Source organism: Amphiura filiformis, chromosome 14, assembly GCF_039555335.1.
Source record: "Amphiura filiformis chromosome 14, Afil_fr2py, whole genome shotgun sequence".
Classification (NCBI taxonomy): Eukaryota; Metazoa; Echinodermata; class Ophiuroidea; order Amphilepidida; family Amphiuridae; genus Amphiura; species Amphiura filiformis.
The window spans coordinates 59,791,629-59,819,280 of NC_092641.1; the positions used below are offsets into that span (position 1 = coordinate 59,791,629).

General features: G+C 36.8%; 1 protein-coding gene across 4 annotated transcripts in view; it reads left to right on the forward strand.

The window, feature by feature from the left end:
* The window catches only part of LOC140170381 (uncharacterized), a 105,422-nt gene that overhangs the window by 18,884 nt on the left and 58,886 nt on the right, over positions 1-27,652 (forward strand). For 2 of the 4 annotated variants that reach the window (XM_072193756.1, XM_072193759.1), the window contains exon 1: positions 189-430. The exons of 1 other annotated variant lie outside the window; for it this stretch is intronic. The gene's annotated coding sequence lies outside the window, so the exon portion shown is untranslated. Of the gene's footprint in view, positions 1-188; positions 431-27,652 lie in introns of those variants that run through there. One more of the 4 variants, XM_072193757.1, reaches the window with a different exon arrangement.

Consider the following 27,652-nt stretch of genomic DNA (forward strand, 5'->3'; position numbering starts at 1 on the left):
CGAGCATTTGTACCATAAACTTATTCTGCCGCCTAAAGGAGCTGGAACCACCATACTTCTTGAATTTTTTTCCAACCCCATCCCCCAATGTCGAACAAAATGTACGCCACTGTGAAGTAGCGCATGTCAACAAACGTCCTGCGACTAAAGCCTCACCGTATTACATTATCTCACTATGAGGATGATGATTGTGCGAGTCAGTCGTTCTCTACAAAGCGCGCGAACAAATTGCTTGATCCGTGCATAGAGTTTGCATTAAATACAGGCAACTAGCAAACGGCCATGGTGTGTTTTCGTGGGTTGGTCGACGCATTGGGCAATTGCACATTTGGAAATTATATGTTGTACTTTTGTGTTTGATTCATTGTACAGATGGTTTTGTTGGAATAATATGAACTAGACGAGTAGAGGAATACCAAAATGAGAATTGGTAAGTCAGATTAAATATATATTATTAAAGTTTTATTGTTATTCTTAATGTCCACTGTTTGCGTATATTAAGAGTGGTACAATGAAACTATATAAACATCTACCAAAACGTAATCACCCCCCCCCTTAACGAATGACCATTATTCCAGAATGGTTGACTGTATGCCAAATTTGGAAGAATTTATTTATTTCTGCACATTATGACACTTCATTTCTTGCAACGGTCCCAATATTGATGTCACCGCGTACATTTAAATGAACGTATCCCAATATTTGAAAGTTGCAGTAAAATCCTATTGCCTTGTATTCAGTATCCATTGTCGAAAACCTGTTCAGCTCACAGGATTATCCTTTTTTGTTTCATGCTCTTGGAGGGAATCAAAACATCATCGTCAAACACAATTGACATTATTGCCTATTGCAAGTTGTCCTTTCAGTGGTAAAGTTAGATTCAAAATTTACCAACAGATGTCTCCCACTTGTGACCTTTTTAGACCCAGAAACATTGAATGTTTTAATATGGGATTGAGTAAACAATGACCACTGATGTGAATTATGATATATTCTTTTTTCTTTGATTATCACATGTTTTGTCCAAATTCACAAAACAAATCCATTGAGAGCTGAAACAATTCCTACCATGGACCCTGAATACAAGGCAATATTTGGGATTTTGATGCAAAAAGCCTGCAACTTTCCAATCTTTGGTTACTGTCATTTAAATGTACGTTACGACATCAATATTAATATCGGAACCACTGCTACAAATGAGGTGTCATATTACGCAACAATAAATTCTTCATCGAATGCATATCCCACATTTGGATACGATCAACCGTTTTGGAATAATGGACATAATTATAGGGGTGGGGGTAAATACTTTTTGGTAGATGTTTATTATAATAACGTGGGATGAGCTCCTTGTCAAACCGCTTAATCGTAATGACAAATTATGTTTATTGAGTATTGTTATTATTCAACTTAAATATTAAATGTAATATTAAGTGTAGCAAATGGCTTCTTGAAACGCATTCTATGATAAATAAAATCAATTTTTGAACGACAAGGTCATTGAGCACTCAGATTTTTACCAAATTGTCTGTGGTAGTATTGTTTAAATATCGTTTGAACTGAAATAAAAGTTCAATATTTTTTGTTTGCTCTGCGCCTTAGTAAATCAAATAGTTTCACTGCTATAATAACGGTTTTGTGTCTGCTATTACGGATGAAAATTGTATGTGACATACATGGACGACTTTTTAGTACCAGCACTCATTATAACGGGGGTTGACCGTTGGTTCTAAGGTTCGCTGAGCCGAAAAAAAGTTTGCTAATCCGAAATACAACAATGGTTCACTAGTCCGAAAGTTAGGGTTAAGGATAATGGTTAGGTTTAGAGTTAGGGTTCGGTTTACTTTAGAGTTAGGGTTAATTTTAGTATTCAGTGTAGGTCACTATTCCGAAAGTTAGGGTTAAGGATAATGGTTAGGTTTAGAGTTAGGGTTCGGTTTAGTTTAGAGTTAGGGTTAATTTTAGTATTCAGTGTAGGTCACTAGTCCGAAAGTTAGGGTTAAGGATAATGGTTAGGTTTAGAGTTAGGGTTCGGTTTACTTTAGAGTTAGGGTTAATTTTAGTATTCAGTGTAGGTTTAAGTTAAGTTAAGAGTTACGACTAAGGTACTAGCGAACATTAGGATTAGTGAATCTTAGGACTAGTTAACCTTAGGACTAGCGGGCCTTAGGATTAGGAGGACTAAGGAATAACGGATGTATAGAAAAAGTTGTTAAATTGGTAAGAAGTGTTTGATCAAGTATAGATGGGTATCTGAATTGATGTGAGGCAATAACTCTCTTACTCTCGATTGTATTTGAAAGTGAAACATGTTGGGCAATATGTGGCTATATTATATAAAGAAGCTTTTTTAAACTCAAAGGTGTCACGGTTATGACTACGCCTGGACTTGTTTGCATAATTTAAGATTAAAATATGCTGTGTCTGAAGTAACTACGTGGGTAATTTGTTCGTGCGTTAAAGGTTAAACTGTACAGACAGACAATCGAACTTCGACTTTACTTTTACATTTGGGCATCAAGACCAATGCACTAAAATGGTATGACGACCTGACGGAGATTTAATTGTATGTACATTTTGATAAATTAAACTGTGCTTAATTAATTGTCTTGTTTTCTAGCGCATCGTAATAATTATCTGTTATAATAGCATTTATAAAGTATTATGTAGAATCAGACTTTTTGTCTGAAATGAAGCGAGCTATAAAATATTTCATGTCTATAACTGTGACCTTCTAACAATGCATTGGATACAATTTTGGCTTTAATAGTGCACCAAATACAACCGATTTTGTGAAATGTTAATATCAATCCTCAAATCAATCCATCACAGCTCACTTTACTGTATATATTGTCCAGACTAACTGAGAGAGTTTGACTGATGCATCAGTTTAATTCTACGAGTACATTATCATCATTGGACGTAATGGGTGATAGACGTGCTCCAAGTCCTCAGGCTTTCTATAGAATGATGCATTTTTCTATCAATTGTTCATTTATATCCATTGGTATAAAGACCTATTTTAACCATGGCCACACAACATACTAGTACATGTATATAGAACATCATCCATCTGCTTTAACTGAAGGGAATGTCCTTTTAGTGTGAGAATACCCTGTCTCTTGTATACAGTGTGCTTGATGCTATTGTAAGCAGCCAGCAGGGATTCCCAGGTCAGATCAGGGAAGTGAAACCCTGGTCAGACCATGGTCAGACACATGAACCCGCAGGCCCCTCTGTGGTCAAAACCAGCATGCTCAGTGCATGGATAGAATTACACCAAGGAATGACATGGAAATAGAAAAGCAATGTAGGCCTATATAAACCGTAGCATTTATATTCAATTGGGTAAGGTTTCATGTTCAATGGAAGAAAGAAGAGGAAAAAGGCAGAAGCCTTGAACCAAGGCTAAATGGGTGAGAGTAATCATTTGCATGCGCCATTAGGAAATCATTAGATTAGATTACATGGTACATCATGTACATTAAGGCTTCATTCTGTGGGTTATTATAGATGCTTTCATTGTTAAATTATTTTCCAGATTTCATGAGTTACCATAGCCAATATGATTTGAGATTCGTTCTTTCAATATAACAACGCAGAGAACAACGTGCAACAACAATAACATTGAACTAGAGGTACTGTGGCTTAAGAGTTGGTGGTTTCTGATTTTGACAAACTCTGCATGACATTTTACCCCAACCATTAAAAACAATGTATTACTCTCAATTATGTGTTTGTTCTTATCTATTATGGTCAAGTTTGAAGCCCAAATGGAGGAATTTTAACATGTAACCCATAACTGACCTTCGACCTCAGATGACCTCAGTTCCATTTTTAGGTTCCACTCATATCAAGGATTATCTTCACAAAGTCCTTTGGAATTCATTTCATATTTGACATAGCAACCGTTTACTTTCACATTCGACATAGCAAACCTTCGACATAGAAAACCTTCGACAGCAAAGGCTGCAAGCATCATACGGCCCAATGCAAAATCTCTCACAATAACAATTGTTTTTCGTCTTACAAACTGAATAATCTAACAACATGCATTGCATGAATATTTCCTCCCCATGTCTGAAAAAGGACTGTCTGCTAGCTTGAGGTCAATGATTTGAAATGTGTACTTACAATGTTAGACAGGCTTTTAATTTCAACGCCACTTTATGCAAGGTGAATACATTGGTGCTGGGTTAATGCACGTGTTGTTTAAGACAACTCTGTTTCTCCATAGCTTTTATACCGTGGATTCGCCTTAAGCAAAGTCGAAAGCAGTGTCCGAAAGTATTTTCTTTGGTGACATCATTAATGTGCAATCATTTTGTTTACTAGGACGGGGTCATACCTCCTCTAAAGGATACTTTCCTTGTACAAATCATGCCGAGAAAATCACTCAACCCGGGCATTGACTCAACTCAGCAGGGAGGGATAACTGCGATAATTCTGATACACCCAGTTATTAAATTATTATGACCGCCTGGTAACCTACATTATAAGCATAATTATGCAAAGGCAATAACCAAGTGCATTAATTTGACGAAAGATGATCATCGTTCATTAATAATATGAGAAACTAAATCAAGAGTTTTCATTCTGAATCATTTGTAATAGATAAATGACTTTTGCCACTAAATCAGATTTTATATGGTCTATAATCAGATTTGAATATTAGGGAGAAACAAGCTCTTACTAAGAAGTCTTACTAAGAATCAAGGCTAGCTGGTGTTGTTTTGGCAGATACATAGACATTCTTTGTGATGTAAAGCTACCAATGACATTGCGGAGGCGCATTTACGATCAATGTGTGTTACCAACCTTGACTTATGGCGCTGAAACCTGGTCGACAACTAAATATCTGGAACAAAAACGCACCACGACACAGCGAGCCATGGAAAGACGCATGCTAAACAAAACTTTACGTGACAGAATCAGGAATAGTGACATAAGAAGTAAAACTGGAGTCAAAGACATCATAGAAAGGATTGGTGAAGCACAATGGAGATGGTCAGGACATGTGGCAAGAAAAAACGATGGACAAAAAGAGTCACCGAGTGGCAACCAAGAACAGGAAAGCGTAGAAGAGGAAGGCAAAGACGAAGATGGCGAGATGATTTATAACAACATATAGCGGCACTACTTGGGCAATGATGCGCAAGACAGACAGAAATGGACGATTCTTAAAGAGGGCTTCATACTACAGAGGATGAAACACCCTAGGTGATGGTGATGATGACAAACAATCTAATGTGTTGGTTCAAAAGTTGACACAAGAAGATCGTACAAGCTCAAGCTATAAATATACTATTAACAAGACAATTAAAGGGAAATATTTCATCGACTTATGACACCTAACTTATTCCAGTCAGTCAGTCAGTCAGTCAGTCACGCAAAGCGTCGTTTACGTAAGTGCTGAGCCGTGTGTGCACGCCATTTTAAACCAATCCATGACACCCGTCTACAAAGAGCTGATTATAGCACACTCTCTCCTCACACAACAACCTCCTAATTTTAGAGTTAGCGTTTTTGTAAGGGCGAATTTAATATAAAAATATTCGTTCAATCTCATCGCAACCAATATTGATTCTTAAAGAGAATTTTTAATTATTAGTGTATGGCATGATGCCCAAAATTTACATTCCGTTCCCATTGTATTAGTAAAAAGTCATATATCAGTTTAAACGTGATAAAAATACACATGTTCGTCCGAAATCTTGAAACTCCCCTTTAAAATAATACGTGATGCGATTAAGCAAAATCAGTCGAAACTCGGAAATATTAAATTTTCAGTTTCTTATAAGATAGTAAGAAGCATTTACAGCTCTGCATTTTGCAGAAAACTCCATTGAACCAAAGATATGAGCAATTAAAGAGGTTCCAAAACAATAGGAAACAAAAGGAAATATATCCTTTGTTTGGCTATTATGTTCCGACTGGTTTTGTTTGATCGCATCACAAATATAACTTTCCCTTTACTAATGAAATGGGAACCGAATAACATGGGGTTGTGCACTAGCATAGTGAACTTAAACACCGGGACGTATATTGCAAATGATTGATCTTTGTTATCAAAATATTTTGAAAATGCTTCATCTCCATATTTTCTCAAAATCAAAGTACTTCATATATTAATACAGGATTAATACAGGATAACCGCTTATTACTAGCGAGACGAAAGAACAGTTACATCGAGAAGAAAATAAATCGGCTCCAGCTTGCTTAATTACCTTTTAGGAAACTGTTAAACTGAAACATTATCCCAGCAAACACAAAACGTTTTAGACATCATTCGCAAAAGGTTATAAAAGTTTGTCAGAAAATGTTTAAATGTCGGGTTATTTAAAGGGTATATTAAGAGTATAAAACGTTTTCATAACCTTAAAAAACATTTTTTGATAATCTACTGCTCAGCAAACAAAAATGTTTTACAGAAAACGTTTAAATGTCGGGTTATATTAAGGGTATAAAAACGTTTTAATAACATTTCAAAAACATTCTTGAAAACTTGAAACAAAACATTCGAAAAAGAATGTTATTTTGGGGTTGAAAAAATATTTTGCGAGATATCATTTCAAGATAAAAAATTTTTTGGAAAAATCTCGTGTCATTTAGGAGTCTTTTTGCTTATGTTCTAATACCATTATACACATGTCTACCCTTGTAAAGATGCAAACAAGATTTAAGATAAATAGCGCCATCATTGTTCAACTTTCCTTAAAATGACTCCGTTTTACATACCATCAAACAACCGTGAAAAGTCTATGTTAAATTCAACTGGAGAAGAATGAGCATGCTATGAATGAGCTTGGTATGAGTTTTGATGATTTACAAGAAATTACTCCCATGTTTGTAAACAAACTAATACAAAACAGTTTCATAAAAAATGCCATAAAAATGTCATTATACCTTGAACCAAAGGAAATGTCATTTGATATATCTCGTTTGTGCTAAATTCTGGACCCGTACTACCACATACATGACATATTAAAGCAGAACAGCCTTTTCAGACCATGTTACTTATTATTCAAAAATTATTTCTCATTCACCAGTGCGACGTGACCTTCCAAGAAAAGAACCCGTCAATTAGTGTAAAATCAGAGGATGTTTAAAGACATTCCCACAACCCAATGGGGTTTCTGACCTTGTTTGTCTGGCTTTTGTACACATGTGGTACAGTTGATCATACCTTGCATTGGGATTGTGTGCAAATATCTGGTGTTTTCATCCTATTATTTAACATTCAAAACATCGAGACTTAGGAATAAAATTAATGCAGTGGGACAATATGAATGTTGGCTGCAGTTTTAAAATTACCATTTTGTGTGTGTGACAATGGGGACATTGCCTTTAAAATTAGGTTATATTGATCAAATTGTGGATATTCTAGGTAAAGATTTGAAAGTTGTAACAGTTTCAAAGACTAGAACAATAAATGTTGGCATGTTGGAATTCCGTAAAAACTCAATAGTTAGCATAATTATGTGCTTACTACTGTGCTTTTAAAACATGTAAACATAAAGAGCCCCATCCACAAAAGTGTAAAGGCTTTTGAGCAAATCATCGATACACACAGTTATATATCGTTATGAACACGGCAGAGTGCCGAATACGCAAAATTGCTGTTCTGAGTAAATGGCGAAAATCTTGGTACCATTCCATTGGTCCTTATAAAAATTTAGAACATTCGTGAGCACTCATTTGAAATGTATATTATACAAGTGAATGTACACGAATTATTGGCAATACTTGCATGTTCTGAAATAATCGATATATCCCTCAAAACGCGTTTTAACAGCTATTCGGCTTTATGCTGTATCCAAAATGTCTCTACCACTGCGCAGAGAGAGGTCGAATACGCATTCAACTACGTGCAAACCATAGCACGCATTCTTGATATGCGGCTTTTGTATAGAAATTACTGGTTGTCCTGAATCTATGTAGACTTAACTTGCTATATAAGTTATAAATATTCATCCCTGTAATATTTAGCAAAAACTCGAGGATTTAAAAGCAAATTAATAACAATATTGGCCTATATTTTGCATATGATTTTCCGGGATTTTCCAATTTCACGGGCGCGCTCTCACATTATTAAACCACAGCAATATCATGTGGGGAATGTTTATGGTATCACTGGATAGGATATACCTACGTTGGTATCAAATATATTAGTATAGGCCATGTAATATAGAAAATTCGGGGTTTCCCGCTATACAATACTATAGATCAACACGATTTGTACAGCTAAGTATACGATTCGTCTCTCTGCCGAATTCATTTATCGCACTTTGGCGCGATTCGTCCAAATCAAAATTCGAATAACTACGTCAGTGAGTAAGATTTACCATTAATTTTTGGTGGAAATAAAAGATAACCTGAAACATAATCATAAGCATACAAAAACTCAATTTGCTCAAAATTCTCGATTCGTCACTCTGCCGAATTCATAACGAATTATGAACAAGTAAACCTGCAAATGTGTGTCTCAACCCCATTAGCGCAGTTGGTAAAGCGATGGACTTTGGTACAATTTGATGTTTTCAAAAGCGATCGATAGTAAGCACATATGCTAACTATCGAGTTTTTACGATACCTTAGAGCAATATAAATATTTAACGTGGCATGGCCCGTTGTTTTGTTACTTTTAATACTATAGCGATGCCAATAAACAAGTCATTAAAACATCTTGACAGAGACAGTTTTGAATTTTATATTTAATAAAGGTGCTTTGTATTTAAATTTGATGCGCTGTCTTTGTTAGTTTGCCCATTTTAAGTTCATGAGTGTGTATGCCTATATATATTTATGGATCCTATGTATTAAAATATTTTGTTAAATTATTTTGATGTATATTTTAATGTGTATTTTGATGTATATTTTAATGTGACCCCTGGGCCTCATGGAAGAACAGAGGATACCTTACAACATCCACTGAATGAGTAACACAGGCAAAAGAAGAAATAAAACAAAACAAAACAAAAACAGTCTTAATGAATAAATGGTAAACATTATTAAAATCAAAACATGAAAAATAATTATGTTATAATCACTTCTATTCGTCCCGTTGGTTAGACAGTTCTTTGGATATTAGATTAGATCGGATGTATTTGGCTGATTATGTGCGTGAACTCTCGACACGCTGCAAGTAGGTAATTTATGAGATAAATCAAGCATTTTAGTCAGCTTATATCTTTTATAAGATAATAACTAATAACTATAATTAAAGACAGAGATAAAAAGAATTTATCGCGTCTGACATCATCTGTCAATCAAATTCGAGCACGGTTTGCTTACAAGTGTCGTGATGATGACTTGGTGAACGCGGCGGTATAACCGGGCGCCTTATTGTTAATTTTGCACCTTCAAACATGCAAACCATCTCAAAAGTTAGGTCTTTATAGTAGGAAACTTTCTTTGGCGAAGGCACCATGTCAACAATGCCTAGAAAAGCTGCTTTTGACTTGTAAAAGTACGTATTTTTCGCCATTTGCTGCTATTCCTTTTTTCCGATCAGCACCAGATAGATCGCTCTTCCATTTACGCGCTATTAACCTGTGTATACCAATCAAGGATCGTAATTGACAGTGACATCAGACGCGATAAATTCTTTTTATCTCGGTCTTTAATTATATGACAACTGTTTTTCTAAAATAGTATATTAAAGTAAATCAGAAGCTACATAAGATAACATTTCACATTCTGCTGCAAAATTAAATACATGTACATGTCAATGATTAAATACTGTTCTCTTTGTCACTCAAGACATGTTAAAAGACAGACAATATTGCATACTCTGTTATAAAATTAAAATCATGCCATCGAAATATTGCATATCGTAATTGTTTGAAATTTTACTAAATCGTTGTTACATAATCATTACTAATCCTATAAATGAATATTCTTTTATTAACTGCACTGTTCAGGTATTTCAATATAACATTCTATTCAATTTTCTAAAAAAGTAGCACATAATGGTTTCCTATATTTGTGTTTAGTGAAGCATATCTCTGGATTGCCGAAACCAAAATGAGTGAAACAAATGGTATGGACTGCTCCATTGACGTTGATGTAAGCATCATGTCACAACAATATTTTCTAATTGCCAAAGATGGCACTTTCCTCTTGCACAAGTTTTTGAGACATGCTGTATAATAGCAGGAAAGTTGAGAAAGATAATAGTTACAAGGAATGGATTGACCTTCGTCTTCGCATTGTTGGTTATCTAATGTTTAACAAAATGAGTTGTTTCCAGGGTTATGTGCTTAGTCTGAGTCGCTCGGCATATTTCGAACAAAATCCCCAGGTGTAGCTGTTGAAGAACTAGTGGATTCGCCCTACTATCACGGCAAATTTTGACACGAAGATTTAGGGATGATGACGCTGTGCATGGTGGCGAAATGTTGTTTCAAGAAATTGTAGCTTAATATTTTCCTGTATACCATCCTGGATTAAGAGTGACAATATATTATGTTCGAAATAATTAGTATCAGCTTGTGCGGTGGGTTGTGACATCTGGTTAACAAGTAAGGGATAAGCTATATCCTTTTTCATTCAAATCAACGGAAATGCGCATCTCAGCATATGCTGTCAAAATACTCTTTCAGAATCAAAAGCACGAAAATGCCAATAAAGTCGTTAGGCATATATCTCGAATTACCTAGAGGTTTTGCTGAATGATGTATGGTATGAATTACGTTTCTGATGAGAACTTTGATTTGGTGCCTCCAAATATTACATTCGACGTTAAGGGTAAATATAACTAAGTCGAAGCGGTTATAGTAAATATTGCACTCGAAAAAATATCTTGCCCTCAACGACACTTCTGCCTTGTTCAAACCAAGGAGATTTTCTTATTAGTATTTTTTTTAATTATACAATTTTACAGATTGAAGGCATTTTTTTCCCTAAAGAATATTTACTGGCATAAAATATTATTATAAATGTGAGAACGAAGTAAAGTTAACAAATGTATTGAATATGTGTATGTAAAATTGAAGTTTGAATTTGAATTGCTTGAATTTTGTAGTTCTGAATCGGAGAAACTAAATGATGCTTAAATAGTATCTTATGAAAAAAATATTTTTGCGCCAAGAGAACATTTTTGTTCAAGAACTTTACATGAACTATTTTTTAAATAAAAGTATTTTCTATTTTAAAATGGAAACATATGTTTTGTTAAACGCTACATGAAATATACCCTAGTGTATTTTGCATGTGTTGTAACAGCCGAATTTTCTGAAGATTAAATCGCTTATCTAAGTATCTGTCGAAATATAATTCATAATATAAAGGACAAGCATGCACACACACACATTGTAATGCTTATGCAAAATGTTTGATTGGGCTATTGTTTTACCTAAATCAGTCTGATAAGTTCCAAAGAAAATGGTTGAGAATTATTGATTCAACAATGATTATTTCGGTAATCGGAGCATACATTTTGTGACCCCTGTATGACTTTATGATGCCACCAAAACAATCAATCAAACAAACAAACAAACAAAAAACATAATCTTACCATTAACTAATGACCTTTAACTATTGTTTTCAGTCAAAAACCAATCCCATATACACAATTTTACATTTATATGAGATAATTGTTTGAGATACACTATTCACTATTGAAAATAATGTAAACACCAATACCGTATATAAGAACGTTAGCAGGGATCTATAAATGACCTATGATGTCACATGTTAAAAAGCTTTTAAGTTTAATTTACCCATAATACTACAAAATGCATTAATATTTAGACGTTCACAACCTACCCGGGACAACCTAGCACATACACTTGATCAAAATAAATGAGACAAGTACATTTTTACGCTTTTAGATTTTATTATTAATTTCAATATATGACTACTATACAGACACTTCATAAACATGTAAACGAACTATACCTTTATCATTTATAACACAATAACAATATCCTCAAGGTGAGGCTGATATAAATCTGTTCACCTATAATAGTGCTCATACACGTTATGTTATTATCTGATCCCCAGTTTCCTGAATTAATTGGGGCTTACTGCACAGCACGCTATGCGAACATGTATGTGATCAGAGTTGGTGGCATTAATATAATTTAGATCAAGTTATACAGAAATCCAAATTAAGACTTTGCGACTTGGATTCCTCCACACACAAAGCGAACCCGGAGAGGCGAACCTACACAAAGTTTTACTTTACTTTAAAAAACAAATTAAAACACAATAAATTTAAAAACAACTAACTATTAAGATCATTAATATAGTTAATTGTATCTTTTTATGACCTGTTGAGTAAAGACTCATCTCTTACTTATTTTTATTAAGGCATAATAACAGAGTCGACAATATCTTCTTTTCTCTTTCCCTTTCTCCCTCTCGCTGCTATATTTCTCTGTCTCTTTGCCCTTTCTCTTACTACCCCTTGTTCGAGGTCCCTCCGTTTGTGTATTTTGTAGTTGCGCAATTTATACAGTTGTTGACACACCAGCAGGTCACTATTTTAGAGTGATTTTATTAGTAAAACCACAGTCTGTGGTAAAACATTGGAAGTAATTTCATCTCTTATATACTTCAACTTAAGCGTTCAGCAGCATTCCAAATAATATTCCTCATCACTTTCTTATATTTTACTTTTAAACGCAATTAACTTAATCGGTTATTTGGCCCGGATTTATACATTATTGAGTCGGAACACTGTCATTAGTTCGCTAGGCTGTATAATCAATCTACTTAGTTTTAAGCTCGCATTGAAATTGATTTAATGTCCCATTTAAATGTCAAAATTATACTAACGTGTCTTCTAAAATATCTTATCAAAGTCAGGTTTTAAATCAAACACAACTAGTGTTGTTATTATAGTGTTCTGTCATGTCAAATATACATGAAAATTATCTTTTTATAAAATTAATTTGAAAAGCAAATCTGAACTGATCGAAGTGTTAGGACATATGATGACGCCTTTAATTTGATTTAAAGTGGAAATACATCAAAAAAAGTTTGGAAACTTTCCAAAACGGCTTTATATCAGAAATATCTTAAATAAATTTCCATATTGTTTCATATCAATACAAACATTGCTCTTTCTTGTCAAAAATTACACCAAATTTGTGACCATAACTTATTCCATGGTTGAGTAACTGTCTTTGAAAGACAAGGAGGTCTCAAACAAAATGTGCCAAATCTGCCATTGTCTGCGCCATTTGCATCAGTAAACATGAGTAAGGAATATCACACTGTTTCATTTAAATATATAGTATCGAAGAGCTGCCAGCCTGATGTACCGGTCTTCTGCAAGCGCTGTTTTTCTTGGGCGGCCACCTCTGGGTCTGTCTTTGACATCTCCGGTCTGACGAAACTTGGCTTTTAGCTTGGAGATCATACTGCGGAAACTCCTAAAGTTGAGTACGTGTCTGAGGTATGCCAGCCTCATGATAATCGACCCATGGTTGATTAGAACTTTCTTGCAAATGACCAATATGAAGAAGTGACCAGCAAGAGAGATTGACTCGCGTTGATCCATTTGAATCCACCTGTAGAATTATTAATCCCATACTATCACTTTTCATACAACATGATATACTGCAAATAACTTTTCATTCATTTTTGTATTCATGCATTAAAGTTTAATGCATGAATTTAAACCACTCGTTTATTCATTCAAAGCAAAGAGATGCACAGACAATGGTCAGTTTGGCACACTTTCTTTGAGACCTCTCTGTCGTTCAAAGAAAGTTACTCAGCCATGAAATAAGTTATCGTCACAAATGAGGTGTCATTGTTAACAGAAAAGAACAATGGTTTCACTGATATGAAACAATATGGAGATATATTTCAAATATTTCTGATATACAGCCATTTTTGAAAGTTTCCAAACTATTTTTTTGAGGAGTTTATTTAATTAGAAGAAAACGAGGAGAAATTGGGGACTGGAATGAAAAAGAAAATCCATTCAAAGACGTCCAAAAATTAAAATCATCGATTCTACTGTATAAACCTATCGTGGCCCTCATTCCCTTCTAATGGTCGACATTGATGTTCGACCGTACTCCAATATGAGATGGTGGTTAGATTTTGTATCACTAAATGAGCGCAAAGGATGGATATACGAATTAGATTAGGGTACGGTCGAATATCAAAGTCGACCATTAAAAGGGAATGAGGTACACGATAGGTTTCTACAGTAGAATCGATGAGCCCAAAGGATGACTATTATTTTTGTACCAGTTTAGTTTTAATATTTGAAATTATAGTAGGTTTATCTTCTCTAAGATCATAAAGATAGCACAAAGTCATTCTGTTCAGAAGTTAAATGATTCTAAAGGAAAGTACGTGATTTTACACTTTTCATCGTAACGCTGGATCAGCAGCGCAGCGCACCATTTTCAAACCTCTATTTTACTACAGATACCTTGTGAGAATGATATGTTGAAAATCTTTGAAATGTTTTAATTTTTCCTTGCATATTTCTTCATTCATAATATATATACATATTCTAATCAATATTTATTGGTTGAGAGTAATATTATTGACTTGAATAATTTAGGTGGGGTGAAAGAAGTTTGTGTGTCAACACCTTCTAGGGCGGTAATTTAATTGTAGTACAAGATGCATTGAGATTACTAAGTAGATGTTGTGACAGAATGGCTATAGACTGTAGACAGTGTTATGTTAGGTTAGACCTGGTAAAAGTTATTGGAATGGCTCCACAGTATTCCACCCTTCAGCGTGTATTCATAGTAAAGAATTACTGGTTGACACGAAGTTATGGAGAAGTGCAGAAGATTTAGAAGACAGTTTCCAAGAGTAAGGAGTATCCCATGAAAACATGCTATAACTTGCAATGTTTCAAAATTTGATATGGGCAGTTACAAAATGGATCCATCCCAGGTGTTAAGGTCATTCAAGATAGGGCTTCACCTCACACTGCCAGAGTCGTAAGGCAGAGACTTCAGGAACGATCTTTCTAAAAGCATGTATAAAGCAATTTTATGTTATGTAGACTGAGGTGAGATATTGAAGAGCATGTATGCAATAAATAGTTCAAGCAGTGAACCTATTCATCTTGTGCTGTGTAAGTAAAACCATGATTACGTCGATCTTCCTTTAGGTAGACTGACAATATTATTTATACGTCCTACCCAGTCTCGTTAAGGCTTTCAGCGGGATCCCGCAAAGTGGGGCGTACCTCGTCCCATTTTTTCACATGTCTGATAGTGGCAATTAGCACCTCGTAGGTGTTCCGATAAAATCAATGGTCAATAATAGTAGTGGCACCAGTCGCGGTACGCTGCAGTTCGACGGACCTCTGCACCGTGCACATTGAATAAACAATTGGCAGTGTTTACTCTGGCTTAAATCATGGGTCAATATAACTGATAAAATATTCTAGGGAGATGTGAATGTGTGATAAATGGATGAATATAACTGTTTACTGTTTAACCAGCTATTGTTGACGGTATCTAGCGATTTTTGCTTTAGCACTTTCCAGATGATCGCGTCGGCGTGGTATCAGTGGAGCCCTGTTTCGTGGTTTATAGGATGGGTTCGAATATTGTGTTTCATTCTTATATTTACCGATTGTATTCTGCACGTCGGTTTTTTTACGGGTAGGACATACAGATACAATCCCGGGATACAATCAGGAGAGTGAGAGTTCAATATGATTGTTATCATGGTTATAATTTTAACAGTTGCACTGCACAACAATTAATATCATTAGTTTGTACCTAGGCCTATGTCTATATCTTTTTTTTTTCGTCTCAGGTTTTGCTACCCCAAAATGCACAATATCACGTTTTCGTCCCTACAAGCAGGCATGAAATTTTACACCCGTCCGGTCGCCAGTGGTGAGTAAATTTGCGGCCGGTCGATTAAAGTTTTTTTTTTAAATCACCAGACTGATGAACATTTCACGGCGGCGCGGCCTTACGGGTACATGCATGATGCTCCCAGGCGCATTACATTCTGACTTGTTTATTCCTTGATTTTACTGGAGGCTTCCAAAAGTTGGTTGTTCAAACAAAATTATTCGTCTGAACTTTAATAAAAAAAATGATTATCATAATATGTTGACGGCAGGCCTCAAATTAATCGACGGCATCAATTGTTGCCGAGATGCCCCAAAATTAAGTTAACTCGACGGTACAGGTTGCCGTGCCCCTCTGACCGCGTTGTCACCGTGCCCTTTTGAATCAAAAATTATCGTTCAATATTGCAAGTAAAATCCAAATCAATTATTAACGATTTACGCGGCAACAAACGCTTTTTGCGTGAATTTCTTATACCTGTGATTGAGCTATAAAAATACCATGACATTGGAATTCCCCATTAAGCGCGCACCATGACTTGATCGACCAATTAACCCCGCCCCTTCCATGCAAAAGACGACCCTTGGACCCAGTATTTGCATATAAAAACATTTCCGGGACCTTTAATATGCTCAAGCAGAGAAGATGAGAATAAATATATTCTCATATTTTCTGGCTCAAGTCATAAATACCGGGATAAATACCCGAGTGAAAATACCTGGAGAAATACATGTGACCATGGTCCCCGAAGTCAAGTTAATGATCATCCACCGTAAACATCTGTAAAGTGATATCCATTTGCTCAAACTTCGACGATCAGGAAAACAAAAATGTCTTTTCCACAGTACTGGGCCAAACAGTTCTTATTTTCAATATTGCGTACACCAAAATTCCAGAACTTTGTTTGCTTTTAATTTTCCTTCGTAGGCCTACACAGTACAACTTGAATTCGTTGTTGAATCTGATGAGACAAATAATTAAGCAATGATTGCTCCATCATCAATCGGAAGGTCATGTATAGTCCCCCATTTGTAGAAATCATGAGTCGCTGTGATTGTTTACAACTTTACCGTGAGAAAATGCCACTGTATATACGGTACAAAATGACATAGCATAATTTATGCATAGGCCCATGTACTAGACGTTATACACTATGGGAAGCACCACTATATTTCCCGGGGGGAGGGGCTGGACTATATTTGAAGAAAAACAAAATGTCGCCCACTAAAACTGTGCAATAATTATGAGCCCCCTCAGAATTTTCTGAACGGCACGCCAAAAATCGCTTGCCCCCCTCTCGGTTTGCCAAAAATCACCTGCCTCCTCCCCCCTCGGCCCGCCAAAAAATCTTTGCCCCCGCCCCCTTGCACATGCCAAAAATTGTTTGCCCCCCCCTCGGCTGGCCAAATATTGCTTGCGCCCCCCCTGGCTTGAGAAGTATTGATATTCGATTTTTGTCGAATCCCCCATTGAAAGTTGCAATGCCCCCCCCCTGAATAAGTCCTGGTTTAATAGGCTGGTCAAGTGTTTTGTTTTGTTTTATCTTTTTTGCGCGTGTGTGAGTGTGTGAGTTGGTGGTTTGTTTATATAGGCCTAGGCCTAGTGGGATAGTAGTATGTAGTACGTAATTTTATCCTTCAAAACCGGGTTCAAAACTTCAAGCCTGTGACCCCGGCAAGTCAACTGGGGTGTCCCCTAACTGCAGATACAAAAAACAAACAAAAACATGAATATTCAAAAAGAAAAAAAATACATTAGCCAGGCACTACTCCCTCCCCCCCCCCGCCCCGTCTTAATGGTGCATACCTAAAACCAATTACCATGGTAACAGTTGATGGGACGGCGTGGTTGAAACACGTGGCGGTGAACCTTTGTGCAGTACTGCTGCCGTACTTACAACCAATCACAACGTAGGAAAGACTTATCTAATTATCGTTTTATGAATGAAGCTGTCGTCAACATGTTCATACTGTGATCTAATTGGTTGGATTATTATGAAGTCAGGTTTATAGGGTACTTTCCACCAACATTGCATGTTTTGAAACTCCCCAAACAGGTGTTCATTATAATTAGTTGAATGAATCTTGGTGGTATTTCTTTTTTTCTTTTTTTGCTGAACCATGAAATGTATCAGCCTATATTAGTACAAATAAAAAAAAAAAAAAACACTTTGGTATTAATATAGCCCCGGGAAATATAGCCCGAGGTACTTGCATCTCCACTCCAAGGAGGCCAAATATTGAGAAGGCCGCGAAAAAAAAAAACTTTCGAAGAGACTCAAAATATTATCCATTTCATATGTCATGATCCGATAGATGTGTATTCTTGTAAATGGACATCGGGACTCTGGACACCCAAAAGTTGACAGCCCTGATTGAATCGCCGCCGTATATTAACATCTATTAACTTATGGGCTAATCTGTTAATTCTGTTTACCACTGGCAAAGTGTGTGAATTGAACTTGGTTGATCGGAACTGTGTCTAGGCCTACTCTACCCTAATTGCCCACTTAGATTTCCACTTCACACATTACTTTTGCCAGGTAAAATCAATAAGATTATAATAATCTGCATTGGGTTTGCCACGTCAATTACATATAATCAGATTTGTCACTTCACACATTACTTTTGCCAAGATTATAATAATCTGCATTGGGTTTGCCACGTCAATTACATCAGATTTGTCACTTCACACATTACTTTTGCCAGGTAAAATCAATAAGATTATAATAATCTGCATTGGGTTTGCCATGTCAATTACATATCAGATTTGTCACTTCACACATTACTTTTGCCAAGATTATAATAATCTGCATTGGGTTTGCCACGTCAATTAGGCCTACCTCAGATAATCTGCAGTTAGTTCACACATTAGATTTGGCAGTTAAAGTCAATATGTTAAAGTTAAGGTTAAAAGAGAGAGAGAGAGAGGGAGGGAGGGAGGGAGGGGGAGATATTGCTATATAAACTTGCAGAGGAAAGTTGTCCTCAGCACCTCCAACCCTCCCCCCCGCACTTGTTAGATTCTTGAGCAGTGGCGTAGCGTCATAGGGGGTACGTTCCTCAATCGATCTGAAATTGTAAAAAATCCCATAGGGAAATGGCCGAAAAATGGCTTGTGCCCCCCCCCCTCCCCATATGATGACCCACGCTACGTCACTGCACTGTACTTGAGCGCTCTGGGACAAAAATCGGGGTCAACAATTCACAACTTCCGTCAGCAAAAAAATCTTAAGTTTGTGCCCCCGGGGTCACTCCCATTGTGGCCTGTAAACCATCCGCGATAATGAAAACGCGTAAAAAGGGTCGTTTTTCGTGGGAAGGCACGATACGCGCGTAACGCGTTTAGGGTGTCAAAAACATGACATATTGGAAAAAAGGGTAGCAAAATTGCAATTGCTAAGATACGCGGAAATAACATTTAGGTAATGAAATTGGATGCAAGGAATAAAATCCCTGTTTAGGGTATCGTTTTAGCCAAGGGTTAAATCCTTGTTTAGGGTGCTTTTCAAAAGTTGATTATCGCGGATGGTGTACAGGCCGCAATGGGAGTGACCCCCCCCCCCCTTGTCCCGAAAACCTTGCTACGCCACTGTGTAGTAGACAAATGAACTAGACATTATTATTACATATTATTAGCCAGCAATATTGTTGAGAAACTGTGACAACGTGACTGCCTCACCCACCCAACCCCCGCCATTAATATAAGATACCCCAATAACAATCTGTGCAATAATTTTGAGCCGGGGGAGTGGGGTAAAAGTTTTCAAATGGGGTGCCAAAACTCCCACCCCGAGCCTGCCAACAAATATTTGCCTTCTCCTCCTCCAAACATGCCAAAATTGTTGGGATCCTAATTTGCAAAAAACCCAACTTTTTTTAGAGCATTATGAATGTGTGCCAACTTCCCCCTCCCCAGCTTGCCAAAAATTGCCCCCCGGTTTCCCTCCTTCAAGCTGGCCAAAAGTTCTCACCCTCCCCCCCCCCCGGCTCATAATTACTGCGCAGCCCCTGATGTGAACTCGTTTCCCACACGGTTGTCCCGGACGGCTGTACACATTGACCACAAAGACCGCCGCCCGGCGTTACCATGGTTACAACTCGATGCATAGTACCTGCCAATGATGGGACTTTCCTTTTTCGAAGCTAGATCTAAAACTATATCGCATCCTTGTATGTTGGTATAATAAGTTAATTCGATCAGAGGAAACAATTAAAAACTTTTTTCGGTACAAAATGAAAGATGTGAAGTAACAATATCGATATTCAAAAATTAAAACGTAACAGTACGGACCCGGGGGGAGGGGCACTTCAATTTGAAATGGATAGGCAGGCGCGTATTTTTTTTGGGGGGGCTTTGAGGGCGCCAGCCCCCCGGGGTCAAAGACGGGGGCGGCAAAAAACAAGGGGCGGCGGAAGAAGAAGGGGCGGCAAAAACAGGGGCGGCAAAAACGAAGGGGGCGGCAAAAAGAATTAGTAAATAAAAAAGGGCGGAAAAATTTGATATAAAAGCATAAAAATTTGTGAAAAAATGGTACTATACATGAAAATGTGCTGCTTTTAGGGCGCTAGCGCCTGAAACCCTTTTTTTTGCTCTTCACTTTTTCAACCTTTTCGGGCTGTTAAGGAAGGGGCGGCAAAATTGAACCGTTAGCCCCCGGGGTTGGGGAGGCCACGGTACGCCACTGATAGGGCTGGCACTTTCGCACTAAGGGGCAAAATGTAAAAAATATGGGGTCATTGGGTGAGAGCATGATTTTTGGCATTCGGTGAGAGCAAAATGTAAAAAATATGGGGTCATTGGGTGAGAACATGACTTTTTTTTAAATGGAATCTTTGGGTGAGAACCGAAACAACTCCACAGAAACCTCGAAAAGCGAATTTCTAGTTTTTCTTTGTTTTTTCAAAATAAGGGCTTATTATATTCAGCGAAACGAAACGAAACGAAACGAAACGAAACGAAACGAAACGAAACGAAACGAAACGAAACGAAATGAAGTTCTCACGGCTATTGGACATTATGCAGATTGTCACAGCTCATCTTGTGATACCAGTTGTTCCTCACGGGTGCGCATTGTTGATTAAGAAACACATTTCTCACGGCTATTTCTGAATGAATTATGAATTGATTTTGATTGCAAATTATGCAGATAGTCACAGCGGATGTTTTGATACTCATTTCAAAGTTGTCATTCATTCCTAGCAGGTGCAGTGAGCCCGTTTCGTTGATTATCACTTTTGCCAAAAGTGATAATCAACGAAACGAAGTTCTCACGGCTACTTCTGAATGAATTATGAATTGATTTTGATTGCAAATTATGCAGATAGTCACAGCGGATGTTTTGATACCCATTTCAAAGTTGTCATTCATTCCTAGCAGGTGCAGTGAGTTTGTTTCGTTGATTATCACTTTTTGCCAAAAGTGATAATCAACGAAACGAAGTTCTCACGGCTACTTCTGAATGAATTATGAATTGATTTTGATTGCAAATTATGCAGATAGTCACAGCGGATGTTTTGATACCCATTTCAAAGTTGTCATTCATTCCTAGCAGGTGCAGTGAGTTTGTTTCGTTGATTATCACTTTTTGCCAAAAGTGATAATCAACGAAACGAAGTTCTCATGGCTTTTTTTAGCCAATTATGGAATCTATTTAGAGTGGAAATTATGCAGATTGCCACAGCGCATCTTTTGATACCAATTTCAAGGTTGTCACTCACTCCCATCAGGTGCAATGAGCCCGGAATGTTGATTTAGAAACACAGTTCTCACGGCTATTTCTGAATGAATTATGAATTTATTTCGATTGCAAATTATGCAGATAGTCACAGCGGATGTTTTGATACTCATTTCAAAGTTGTCATTCATTCCTAGCAGGTGCAGTGAGCCCGTTTCGTTGATTATCACTTTTTGCCAAAAGTGATAATCAACGAAACGAAGTTCTCACGGCTACTTCTGAATGAATTATGAATTGATTTTGATTGCAAATTATGCAGATAGTCACAGCGGATGTTTTGATACTCATTTCAAAGTTGTCATTCATTCCTAGCAGGTGCAGTGAGCCCGTTTCGTTGATTATCACTTTTTGCCAAAAGTGATAATCAACGAAACGAAGTTCTCACGGCTACTTCTGAATGAATTATGAATTGATTTTGATTGCAAATTATGCAGATAGTCACAGCGGATGTTTTGATACCCATTTCAAAGTTGTCATTCATTCCTAGCAGGTGCAGTGAGCCCGTTTCGTTGATTATCACTTTTTGCCAAAGTGATAATCAACGAAACAATTCTCACGGCTACTTCTGAATGAATTATGAATTGATTTTGATTGCAAATTATGCAGCAAAAGTGATAATCAATTTCGAAACGGGTCACTGCACCTGCTAGGTGAATGACAACTTTCGAAATGAGTATCAAAACATCCGCTGTGACTATCTGCATAATTTGCAATCAAAATCAATTCATAATTCATTCAGAAATAGCCGTGAGAAATGTGTTTCTTAATCAACAATGCGCACCCGTGAGGAACAACTGGTATCACAAGATGAGCTGTGACAATCTGCATAATGTCCAATAGCCGTGAGAACTTCATTTCGTTTCGTTTCGTTTCGTTTCGTTTCGTTTCGTTTCGTTTCGTTTCGTTTCGTTTCGCTGAATATAATAAGCCAAAATAAGTAACAAAATCAGTGATAAATGAAAGTTGCTGTTCAAACTTGTATTAAAGGGTCTTTGGGTGACAGATTAAATGTAAAAATAGGGGGTCTTCGGGTGACAGAGCATGTGTTCGTAAAAAAATATGGGGTCTTTGGGTGACAGCGATGTTGAAAAAGGGGGTCTTAACAGCCCTACATACGCGTCACCTCCAAAGTTGGAGTTTACAACTGCCGTTCCATTGACAAAAAAATATAGCAAGTTTGTGGCCATCCCATCCCCTATCCGTTCCGAAAAACTGGCTATATACACGCCACTGTGTACTCCCATTCCAGATAAATACAGAACTAATTTTTTTGTATATATTAATATTATCCTGTTTTACCAAATGAAACATAGTTAAATCCTAATCCTAAAGTCATAACTAGCAATAAAAGTCAAATTTTAATATTTAGCCCCCGGGATCTACGCCTATGGTGGAATAGATTGCTAATGGGATTGGAAAAAATATTTTATTGGAAGTAAAGTGAATCCGAAACATTCTCCGCCCCCCGGTTCCGCCCCCGGCTCCGCCCCCCCCCCCCGGCTCATAACTATTTGCACAGCCCATGGCCAGGTCTGGCACAGCCCCTGATAATACATGTAGTGATATGAACTCGTTTCCCACACTGTGATTGGTTGTACGTCCCGGATATACCAGACATCGACCACAAAGACCACCGCCCGGCGTTACCATGGTTACAACTCGATGCATGGTACATAGTACATGTACCAATGGTATGGGCTTGTTGGCACTATTCCAGCTGTTGCCATGGTACTAAATTGTACATGTATTGCAAGCATGTCAAGTGAGGCCTGCTGTACTGGTTCCCGGGGTGCATTTCAAAATTTCAAGCCATTTTTGCGATGGATGTTAATATCCGATGATGTACCTGAATGATAGTGAATTGGGATTCCCTGGCGGGCTCACCGCGCTGAGCGCTGGCGGGATCTATCATTCTATGTCAAGGCTGTGTTCATTGAATTGAATTTTCTAGATATTAGAGATCCGAACTTTTTGGAAAAATTATATCAGCACAAAGGCGAAACAACGCTGCCTCCTTCACCCTGATTGTCACTGATATCCGATAGGCTTCGTGTGAGGTTAGCAACAAGATGGATGATGTTTCGGCTCATAGTAGGCATCGGGCAGGCGAGCAGCAGTGCAGGGCAATATCCATGGATCGCGTAAGGGATACCATCACTGATCCTTGAGCGTCCATGCATGGTCCATCATACTCGTAGACTCTATCCATATGTGACGCTTTTTTGGACATAGATATACCAAAGATAAAACGATGACTACGTTTTAAAATGGAAATACAATGCAACATTCACTCTAGGGTCTATGGAAAAAATAAATTAATGACCCTATACATCGGTGTGCATTGTGTTGTCATGATGAGATGGAGAACAAGCATGACAAGTATCTGACAAGAAAAAATGCTGTCATCGGACGACTAAAAAAATGTAGTTGGGACGTGTGGCAAAAATACGAAAAACACTGCTGAAACGTACAAAAATTATGTCTTGAAATGAAAAAAGCAATACAAGCAAAGGTAAGAAATGTGCAAGATAGGCCTATAGGCCTAAATTATCACAAGTCTTGTGATAATTTAGACCTATATCTTGCACATGAAGACGTAACATGTCTATAATACCAAAATAAATTTACCTTCAACTTGATCCCTTGATGTTTCAAGTTGAACTTCTTGTTGATTTTTAAAGCGGGTAGACCTACACGATACGATGTGTCGATCGAATTCAAATTATTGTTCAACCTTCAAGTGTCGAATCATCAATAGGACCATTTAAGAAACTGCTTTCATTTTTATTTAATTTTAGCATTACTAGAGTGCAGCGAGTGGAGATTCAACACGTCGAAAATATATCACGACTGAAGAGTTTGGCTACCTGGCCCGCTAGCATCAGGCCGCTCTCTAGGCTCGCTACGCTATGTACAGCTCATCAGCTGGCCGGGGTTGCGCGACCTCCATCTGTATCACTGGACTGTGCTGTCGATGCTTCCACGAGTCCCTGGTCTCGATGCCGGGGTACACGCAAACTTTAGTATTGAACCACATAACAACAAACAGTAAATTTGAGCCAAGAATTTTTTTTTCTTTTTCCCTTAAGAGGCGAGGTCCAAAGAAAATAACTAATAATTATAGGCCTATCATGATTTTTTAATTATTTTGATCGCTATATGTGTTTTGAATTGATGTTGTTCAGTTTTCCGTTTTGTTTCAGAAGAAATCGCTGGGATGTCATAAAATTAATATTCAATTCAATTAAAGTTTATCGCAAATATATCATAAATTGCATAGTTTCACTAAAATAGATGGTAATATCCACAACCATAGGATGGTGATAACAATAACTAAATATTTATCACGACATGCCATGAGTTCACTTTTTACTTGGCTATTATGATCCTCTTTTTATGACATTTTTCAGTACATATCCACGAAAAAAGCATATTCCCAAAATTTCAGTTGATTCCGATTTTGCGTTTGCGAGTTATGCATGATTATGTGTATTACACTGCTCCATAGACAATACGTTGTAATTTCGTTCTGGTGCACCAGAACGAAATTAAAATTTCGCGATATCTTTGCTAAACGAATTAATCTGCAAGAAATATTTTGTACATAAACATTATGTAGCCAGAGTATTCCAGTGATATAAACATCTCAACTTTTTTTGAGAAAAGTGGGGGGATGAGGCTGTGGATCTCGAAATGCCCTTTTAATATAATAAGTATAAAACCTCGGAACACCGATACCCGTACCGGAGCTACCCGGACACTGAGCACAGTACACCCCCTACACCTTGTAATCGCTAGCATACTAAACATAAATACAATTATATGTTAATTATCAACTCCACAACATCATACAGTTATATGTAAATTATCAACTTCACAATGTAATCATGATTTAAGATATTAAGTGGACATGAGTTTCAAATCAGTGATAACACAAGTGACAATGTTTGTTCTTCCTTGCTGCCAACTAGGTACATGTAAATAGATTTGTGCTTGCAGCTTACCGCGGAAGGCTTCGTATTGAGTTGATGCGATGGTGTTTATTGATCAGTCTCACACTCTCGTGATCAAACAGATTAGCTGATAGCAACTAATTGGGTCGGCGGCCTGCGGTATAAAAAAAACAATGGATTCGCGATATGCGGCGGGTCCGTTCTACTGCAGGAAACCTTATAAATAATATTGTCAGTCTACCTTATATGACATTAGTTCCCAGATATATCAACCTATTATCTTCAGATTATAAGAGCAATAAGTTAACATATACCCCTTTCTATTTATAGTACAAAAACTATACTAATTAGCAATTTTATATTTTTGATATATGTTTGAAAATGTCACATAGCCCTGTACCAATCATTTTGATACACCCTGTATACGACTACCGTAAGTCATGTTGGTGTAATCACACTAATATTTTAGTATGCACAATTAAAACCTTACCGGAGCGTTAGCACAACCCTCTCCTTTCGTCGGACGAGTGTTAATAATCTAAAACTTATGACTGTAAACTCTAATGCTAAAAAATCATTCTACTGTTTTGAAAGTGTGACACGTTGAATATAATGTATTCCAGAGATAGAATAATTTGACAATCTTGTACGTTTCGTTTAGGTAAATTAGATTCCACGATGCACTCCTTACTTTGCAACACAATAAAATAATAATCCTTGTGAATTGTGATACGTCTTATTACATACATTAATGATTGCTAACCTCAAGTAGACGCCATTATGTTTTGTATCTAGATCACGTTTGAAAACAATATCTATTTAAACAGATTTCTTAATTAAACACCATTATCTCAAATAAATAGACACAAGGCCCCTGTAGATCTTTCATCAGCGTCGAATGTTTATGTTAATCATCTGATTTTTAATAATATATAATGTATAGTTACACTAAAATTGCAAATACTATAAGTTGTGTCAGAATATCTAATTTCGTTTTATCATCAGGAAAAAGTGAAAACAAACCTACTTCATCATGAATTGATTGTTTTCTTCTAAATTTACATGGAAATAATATCAATATCTATTTCCTTACTCTTTTGACAAATATCAAATACATGTAATTTTAATAATATTATATGCTAAGATTGTGTTTGACTATACCTCCTACACGATAGGGATTGTGAACTTTATTCGATATCTGGGATATAACCATAGAGATATTGCATATCTCACTTTCTGGTAAGCTCTGAGCTCTATGGCATTCGCATAAACTCAATTAAATTTCGTTCAAGAAACCTGACACTTTCTGAGAGGTTAGTGTTACACAGTACCGTGTATGGGTTCCTTTAAGTAGCTTGTTATGCAACCTTTTCACTCCAAACAAGATCAATGTCACTTGCTAAATTGCTATTGTATGCAAATAATTATTGCAAAATACTGCTATTCAAAGGCAATGGTATGCACTGTTTAGAGTAGAGGTTATCCTTGTTATAAATTGCCCGCTTAGCCATATTGTATAGGTTCATCAAAATACAAAAATGCGACTTACTGTAGAACTATAATAATCAGACATTTACAAATGTACTTGATAGATCGGCACATTATCCTCAGTCACCCTGCCTAAATGTAAATCCTCCCGCCGCATTGTAAGCCATTCACGGTTCTTTGATGTATATACAATTGGCTTCATTATTAAGTAAATGCAAACTATAGATGACGCTATTTATCCTATATTATATTTATTAATTTGCAAGGGGTAGGTGATCATTATTGCCCTTAAAACAGATGGAATAGGTGAAACAAGCAACAAAGAAATTTTTTAAACATATTTCATTAAAGAATAAATGGAATTTTTTGTATTGAAAGCTTGAAAGAGTAATTTCCAGTAACTAAATAGCGCCACCAATTTTGTCATAAAAGCTTTTAAAAATGCTGTAAAAGTGAATAATTTGGTAAAAAGTGGTGAAACTAAAGTTGAAAATGGCTCAAAAGCATCTGTATACATTAGCATGATATCGTTTGTAGCTGATTAAGCCTAAAATTGGGTTGTACATGATGTTTTGTTTGAGAAACTAATAAATGATCACATCAAACAACCGTGCATTTTGATAGATGGACTTCCGGGTGTTACTGTCGGGTTTAAAAGTATGAATGGGTAATCACTT